The sequence below is a fragment of the Cololabis saira genome, chromosome 13 (assembly GCF_033807715.1).
Source record: "Cololabis saira isolate AMF1-May2022 chromosome 13, fColSai1.1, whole genome shotgun sequence".
NCBI classification, from domain to species: Eukaryota; Metazoa; Chordata; class Actinopteri; order Beloniformes; family Belonidae; genus Cololabis; species Cololabis saira.
This window is the reverse complement of record NC_084599.1, coordinates 3,721,653-3,730,175: the sequence shown is the minus strand read 5'-3', so window position 1 is coordinate 3,730,175 and position 8,523 is coordinate 3,721,653.

Sequence of the window (8,523 nt, the reverse complement as noted above, 5' to 3'; positions counted from 1 at the left end):
ATTTATACACTAGTAGGAGTATTTTAAAATCTATTCTATGACACACCGGTAGCCAATGCAGAGATTTAAGATCTGGTGTAATGTGTTCAGCTTTCTTGGTTCTTGTTAAAAGTCTAGCAGCAGCATTCTGGATGAGTTGAAGTTGTTTAGTAGCTTTTTTAGGGAGGCCTGAGAATTCAATTCAATTCAATTCAATTCAATTCATTTATTAAGGACTGCACAACAAGTCGGCAGAATTTGCTTTCGGCACAGCATCGTGCCAGCACATAGTACTGTGTGACAACAGACATCAGTTTATACATTTAAACATACATGAGCAGACATCGACATTAAAGCAGACATTTACATACAGACTATACATTTAACACAAATGGAGTATGGAGATGAGTGGAGTTCAGTAGCCTGATGGCAGTGGGAAAAAAGCTGTTTTTGAACCGGGTTGTTTTTATTGAAATGGACCTAAAGCGTCTGCCAGAGGGCAACAGTTGAAACAGGTGGTTAGCTGGGTGTGTTGAATCAGAGATTATTTTATGTGCTCTTGTTATTGTGCGTTTATGGTAAAGTGAATCAAGTGATGGGAAGGGGGTGTTTGTAATTAGAGATGCTTTTTTTATGATACGTTGGAGTTTGCTGCGTGAGTGGGTGGCCAGACTGCCGTACCAGACTGAGATGGAAGCTGTGAGGATGCAAGAGGAAGAGAGAGAGAGAGAGAGAGAGAGAAGAATAGAAGAGACTATTGCAGTAGTCTAACCTGCTAGAAATGAAAGCATGAATAAGTTTTTCTTATTCATGATTCTTATATGATAAAAGGCAGATTTTCTTATAGACTTGATGTGGGAGTTAAAGTTCAGATCAGAGTCAATAATAACACCAAGATTTTTTACCTGGTCCTTTGGCTTCAGAGATAAAGATTCAAGATGTGCAGTAACTTTGAGCCTTTCTTCTTTAGCACCAAAGACAATTATCTGTGTTTTGTCGTTATTTAGTTTTAGTCATTTATTTGCTCGATGCACTGACACAGTGAGTCTATGGGAGCATAGTCATCCAAGGAGAGGGCTATGTATACTTGGGTGTCGTCTGCATAGTTATGGTAAGCTATTCTGTTTTTTTTGCATAATTAGGCCAAGTGGGAGCATATAGAGATTAAATAAAGTCAGAAAATAGTCCTAAATTGCCAATGGAAAATGGCATTGAGTTTCTACAGACTTCCTGTTTGCACTTTTGTTATTGCACTAAAAATGTGCACTATTACAGAATGGATGTTCTGCTTTCTTTCTATTGTTTTATATTAATTTATACAATTTTAAGTTAAGCAGGACAGGTTTCTGATTCTTACTTTATTCAGTTAATTTTATTATTTTGTATTAAAGTGAATTCCTGGATAATAATTTGTTTTCCATCTGTTCATGGCATTCAAAAATATGCATCTAATTCAATTCAGGTTTAAGTCAAATAGTTAAAAAATCGTTTCACTCACAAAAAAGGGGCTAAAAAAAATTCACCATGCCAGGAAGGGTGAAGGCAATCGATGAGGTGTCCCTTATTTATTTTTCAGGGAGTTGGCAACCCTACTCATGTTAGATGTTTCCATTCTTCATCGCACCATGATACAAGTGATTGTGTCGTTAACAGAATTGTGCAAACCTTGATGACAAGCTGATGACCATGATTAATTAAAGCTGCAAGCAGCGATGAACAGCCTTGTGTACGTTCAGGCTGCAGTGGAAGCTTGTATGACTTGATGTAGATTCTTCAGGCCTGGACGTTTAGCGGATGACACCACCCACGACTCTCTATATCAGTGGTGTCCAAAGTCGGTCCTCAAGGGTCGGTGTCCTGCATGTTTTAGATGTCTCCTTGCTTCAACACACCTGATTCAAATTAACAGTCGTCACCAGCTTGCCATCAAGGTCTGGACAACTCTGTTGGTGACACAGCTACTTTAATCACGGTGTACTGAAGCAGGGAGACATCTAAAACCTGCAGGACACCGGCCCTCGAGGACCGACTTTGGACACCCCTGCTCTATGTCAAACCATTCAAAAGTTATGGCAGAAAGTAGGAACTATCAGATATCGACCAATCAGATGAAGGGTCGGGGCTAATTTGCACCAATTTTGTTCAAGGACTCAATACCGAGTCCGATGACACCACCCACGAGTCTTTATGTCAAACCATTTTCCCACGCCCATTAATGCAAACCATATCAAATTTTTCGCCAGGCCTGGCTTACGTGCAATTTGGTGACTTTTGGGGCACGTTTAGGGGAGCAAAAAGGCCTTCCTTTTGTCAGAATAAGAATAAAGAAAAATTCCTACAGATACAATAGGGCCTTCGCACTGTAAGTGTGAAGGCCCTTATAGAATCAAGTATGTGGAAACAGGGAAAACTCTAAAACCTGCAGGACCGACTTTGGACACCCCTGAACTAAAACATGCAGGACAGGGGTTGAGAAACCCTGGTCTTGACCATGTCTACATGCTGAACTGCCTTGAGTTGCTGCCATGTGATTGGCTCATGAGATATTTGGTTCATGTCTTGTGTAGCTCATACTGAAGTTTAATTTAATTTACATGAATACATTTTGTGTGCAAATTACATGCATTTAATGAAATGGCAACCACATGAGAGCGTCAGCGAGCTCCTTTTTTATAGCATGCCCCACAAAGCCTTTGTGTTTTAAAAACCAGAGGGAATTTGGAGTTTATAGTTTTTGTGGTCTCAGTGCTGTCATGAGCTTTGAAATGCAGATTCCTGTACCCTGAAGTGACAGCTACCGTGTGTCATTTATGTGCCCGATAGGCCTGAACAGTGTTCAGCATGTTGCAGCAATGCTGGAGGAACACAAACAAAGCTGCTCAACCTTGTACAACATTGACAGGTGTCACGCTACATGAGTCACGCTGGTCCAGGACCCGGTCACACCCAGAGGAGACATGAAGTCCAACCAGATTACCAGACAGCTTAAAGCTACAATAACCATCACAAACAGTGCTTTGGACACACCTTCCAAATAACCGCTACAGTTTCAAACAGGAACAAGCACACACAGGTTCTTCTCGGTTAAATGTAGTTTTTACTGAAACAAAACAGTTCCAGATATAAAAAAAACCCCTCTAATTGAGCTGTAATCTATACTCAAGCAATGCCCTGCAGAGGACTTTTCACTTTACCAGAAAGTCACTCGTGGCAGCAAATAAAAGAAAATATAGAACAGATCAATGCAACTATGAGAAAACATTCTTATAAAAATGCCATCAACATTAACACTGCAGATTTTACAAAAAAACACAAATCCAGGTGTTGCTTGCAGCACAGCGGGTCCACTTGGGGCTTAAAGCAGTTCTCCAGAGAAAGTCATTCACGCATTTGTATTTTACACACCCAGTTCCAGCTACTTCAGTCACAATGCAAATATAGATGCCACAAAAGATACAAAACCAAGCATTTCAAAAAACAGTTTCTTACTGAAAGATCCTCGTGTTCGTCTGTCTGCTGCACCGTAAAAAAACCAGGGAACAGAATCAAGTCAAGTCAAGTCAAGTCAATTTTATTTATAAAGCACATTTCACATTACAAGCATGGACTCAATGTGCTCGTCAAAGTTAATACAAGCTTTTATTATATCATGCACCATGTTTTCCAGCCGGAGGTACTGTACACTTTCCTCAAACCACAAAGATAGGAGAGAAATGCACACCGTTGTCATTAATCCAGTCATATTTATGCTGAAAAAGGGAGGTGTTTTGTACGTTATAAGAGCCGATGTTGAACCTTATCTGTGAGGCCAACTGTAAGGAAAGAAACTTAAACATGTCACACTTTCAGCCATATGTTTTCTGTTGTCTATCTCTAATCCGACATGCCAACCCATCAAAGATCTACGACAACCAAGACCCAGAGAAAAACAGGAGGAGAACCATCAATCTTAGGCCACGTTTCCACATAGCCGGGTATTTACAAAAACGGATATTTCCCCCTGTACGTTTTGAAAAATACCATCATTTACACGAACCTGCATAAATAGCTGTTAAGGTGCTATGATAAGATAAGATAAGAAATCCTTTAATAGTCCCACAGAGGGGAAATTTGCTATGAGCATCCAGACCTACAGGGGGCAGTGTAACGAGAAGATAAAGTCATGCTAGCCAATCAGAATCCTGGAAAAAAACATCAACAAATGACACGAGTAACTTCCAGTTACTTCCAAGATGAACGAGAGTCTTTGGTTTGGAGTGACAGAGAAGTGGAGTTACTTTTAAGTGTGACTTTAGAATATAAAACAGGTAAAATAAAAAAAAATATTGACGGTTACAAACAAATTGTAAACACAGGTGTCACTCATGACGCTGGTGACGTTTCTGTCTCATAATGTGACGTTCTGAAGTCTAAATGTCCGTTTCCCTCCGTGTACAAGCAAACGTGAAGACGGAGTTTTTGCAAATCTCCACTTTGGCCGGAGTTTTCAGAACTGATGGTTTTTGGAGACTTTGAGCTTCATTTTAGTGTAAACGAACGGCCAAAACGCATAAAAACACCACCGTTTTTGCTACGTGTAAACGGGCCTTAAACATCCGTTCCTCTTCACCGTCCTCACCTAAAGAGGAACTCAGCTAATCAGTCTGGTCATAAAAACAGGAGGTGGTTCTGCGCTGAGAGCAACCATCAGTGTACAATCTTAAAGAAAAAAAACCCTCATACTTGTACAACTTGTACGCAAACACCATGAAAGAGAACCAGACGAAGCTGTAATTATTGAGGGTGAAAAACCTCCTGAAGTAACAGATTTATTGACAAGATGTGTCATCAGAAACAGTCCTGCTCCTCGTTTACTAACCTTAGTAGCATCTAGGGGTGGGGAAGCCTAGTCCTCCGAGTCCTCCGGGTCCTCCTTCATGTTTTATATTTCTTTGCTTCAGTCCACCCTGATATGAGTGACTGCGTTTCCATGCATCAATAACCCTTTTAAAACCCGAATATTGGCAAAAACCCGAATTTGCACAGCCATGTAAACACCAATAACCCCTTTGAATAACCTGAATTTGATCATATTCCGGTTTTTAAAAACCTGAAGCGAAGCAGCATTTGTTTTGAACTTGGATACAGGAAGAAGAAGCAGAAATGACGGTAATTGCGTCATGATGTTCTCCGTGCGTCGCTGGTTTGATCCAGATATCCTGAATGATTAATTACCATGTAAACGGAATATTCCCAATGTTTCAGTAACCGGAATATTAGCAATAACCCCAATTTTGACTGCATGTAAACGTAGTCAGTGTCTGTCATTAACAGACTGGTGTACACCTTGACAACCACCTGATGAGCTCCATTCATTAGAATCAGGTGTGCTGAATCAGGGAAACATCTAAAACATGCAGGACACTTGAGGACCAGGGTAGAAGACGCCTGTTCTAACAGCAAATGCTTCATGATGAACGCAGGTAGAGGGTGTTGGAGTGTAAAACCTGCAGCAAACATCTTGATGATGCAATGTAGCTTGATATGATTTTATTTAACAGTCCTGCTTCACTTCACTTCACTTCAACTGTACTTGTACTTGAAGGTAAATTTGTTTTGCAGTAGGGCGAGTACACACATACAACATAAACATAAACCATAATCACAGCATAAAAGGCTAAAACCATCTATTTATTTAGGAAGATTATGGCAGTAGGTATGAAACTGTTTTTGAAATGCTTGGTTTTGCATTGTGGCATCTGACTGGAGTAGCTGGAACTGGGTGTGTAAGATACAAATGCGTGAATGACTTTCTCTGGAGAACTGCTTTAAGCCCCAAGTGGACACGCTGTGCTGCAAGCAGTACTGGAGTTGAGGGAGGATGAGGGGGAATGGCATGCCCCCCTGAAATGAAAACGGTCCAAATCATCCCCCCCTGAAATAAAAACGGTCCAAATCATCCCCCCTGTAAAACTGCCACCCCTCCTTTCCATCCCTTATGTCATTTCATCAATGAATGTGGTTTTACTGCTATTTCAACATTTAGAGTCATCACCAGAAAAATAACACCAGAAAAATAACTTATTTGATAAGTTTCACCTGTTTCAAGTAAATTTTCACTTGAAATAAGTAGAAAAATCTGCCAGTGGGACAAGATTTATCTTCTTATTACAAGCAATAACATCTTGTTCCATTGGCAGATTTTTCTACTTATTTTAAGTGAAAATCTACTTGAAACAGGTGAAAATTGTTGTTTTTTCCAGTGATGAGTTTTGTTTTAAGTGTAATGAGATTTTTTTTACTAAAATGAGACATTTTAACTAGAAATAAGACAAATATTCTTGTTAAGATTGTGAGTTTTTGCAGTGATCCATGTTACTTATCCTGTGAAGGACAGAGTCATATTGATAAGTTCAGAAAAGTGTTTTTTATTGTTGTGTTTTGATGTATTTGATGTAAGCCCAGTGGATATTTAAAGCTTACAGAAGGCTGCATTTAACTGCTACTATGTCATTCCTGCAGTATTTCTGCAGCTGTTTTGGTCACTGCTATTATTTGTAATATATTATATTATTTGTAATCAGCACAAATGATCTGTCCCCATATGATAAAATCCACCATCCCCCCTGAATTCTTTTACAACTCGAGTACTGGATGCAAGCAACACTTGGATTTGCATTGTTTTGTAAAATTTACAGTGTTAATGTTGATAGCATTTTCATAAGAATGTTCTATCATAGTTGCATTGATCTGTTCTACATTTTCTTTTATTTGCTGACACGAGTAACTTTCTGGTAAACTGAATAATCCTCTGCAGGGCATTGCTTCAGTATAGATTCTTTTCAGTGCAGTCCTCTTCAAGGTTTTTTGATTTATTTATTTTTTTTAATTTATTTTATTTTTGTACATGTAAAAAAAAAAACACTTCATGAGAATTTTAAGAAAACAAAACAACGAAACAAAGAATTTCATCCTTTAAAACTTGTTATCTTGATTTACATGTGCCAAAAAAGGAGTAGGAAGAAGAAGTGTAAACTTATTTAGTCCTACCCCCATTCACTGATCATTTAAACTGTATTTATAAATATTCACACAAGATTTGAACAATCAAGTTATAATAATGTGAATATTAACTAATAAAAATAGTGCAAGTTTAAACATAAATTTGAATTAAATAAAAACAGCCGCCCAACTTAAAATACCCAGCAGGCATGTAAACAAATAAGCAAATAAAAGAGCAACAGTGTCATAAAGTAAGGCAGTAATGATCTTTTTAGACTGTACTCTTACTTCTTACAAGGACGGATTATCATGACCACGGGCCCTGGACACAAACTTGCAATGTGCCCCTATCTACAATAATATCCTATGTGCACGGTGCATGCCCTCCCCAATCACTCAGTTTGGTCACACAATGGCGCAGAGAATCCACAATCACACGGCATTACTTTGAAATGATATGTTATTTATTTTCACAGGTTAAATTACTGCCATCCTATGTATGTTTCTTCACTGGTAAAAAACCCCAAACATTTACCATTAATAATGAAACGTAAAAAAAACTGATCGCTTTGGAGAAACGCGTCTGCTAAATGACATTGCAACATTGTAAAACATCAAACGCCAGACAAGCCCTTGTCAATTAGGCGGTGACAAGCAGGTCCTCCAAATGCCCGCAGGCGCTCCACCAGCCAGCAGTGTACAGTCCCTGCAATTAGTATCAATTTCTGTTGAGACCTCCTCGGAGAACGCAGACACAGGCCGGGTAAATGGCCAAACATTGTCCGAATGACACCGAGAGCCCTGGATGACAACGCGTAATTCAGGCTTTAAGGCTGATTTATGGTTCCCCGTTAAATCGACGCAGAGCCTACGCCGTAGGGTATGGCGTAGCCCACGCCATAGGGTACGCGTGTACATTATGCCATAACTCTTGATGGTTGCGGAGAAAGAAAAACGTTTGAGTTCAGGCAAGATGGGACACAAACGCAGGGCAGGGTCTCAATCCCTCAGCTTCCAAAGCAGCATCTTTAGCGTCTTTTTCTTTCTTTCTTTTCCTCTTTGCCGCCCCGCTTTTTGGTCGCTTCTCCATTTTGGCCACTAGAGTAACGGTTTGACCTGCGTTTTGAACTATGACCTACGTCATAACGTTATACGTCAGTAGGACATTGAAATGATTTAATACAATAATTTGCATAACATTCAAACAATTACATAATAATTACATTTTCAAAATCACATTTATGTAATTTATATATTTATTTTATTTCATTTTAATTTACACATTTAAAAAAAAACAAAATGTCTGAAAGCCGAGGGCCCCCATTGGCTCCAGGGCCCTGGGCACACGCCCACTTTGCCCATGCTGTAATCCGCCATTGACTTCTTACTGTACTTTTCTGGCTTAAAGAATAAAATGTTTGTGTTTGAAGTGACCTAGGATCTTCCTCGCGGTAGCAGGGTGTCCATCACGCTGCCCTCGTTCACGCAAAGTCGCCCAGAATGCGCGGCACCGCCTGCGCCGTATTTCTGAAACTCAGCTGAGGAAGTCGACAAAGACGCTCC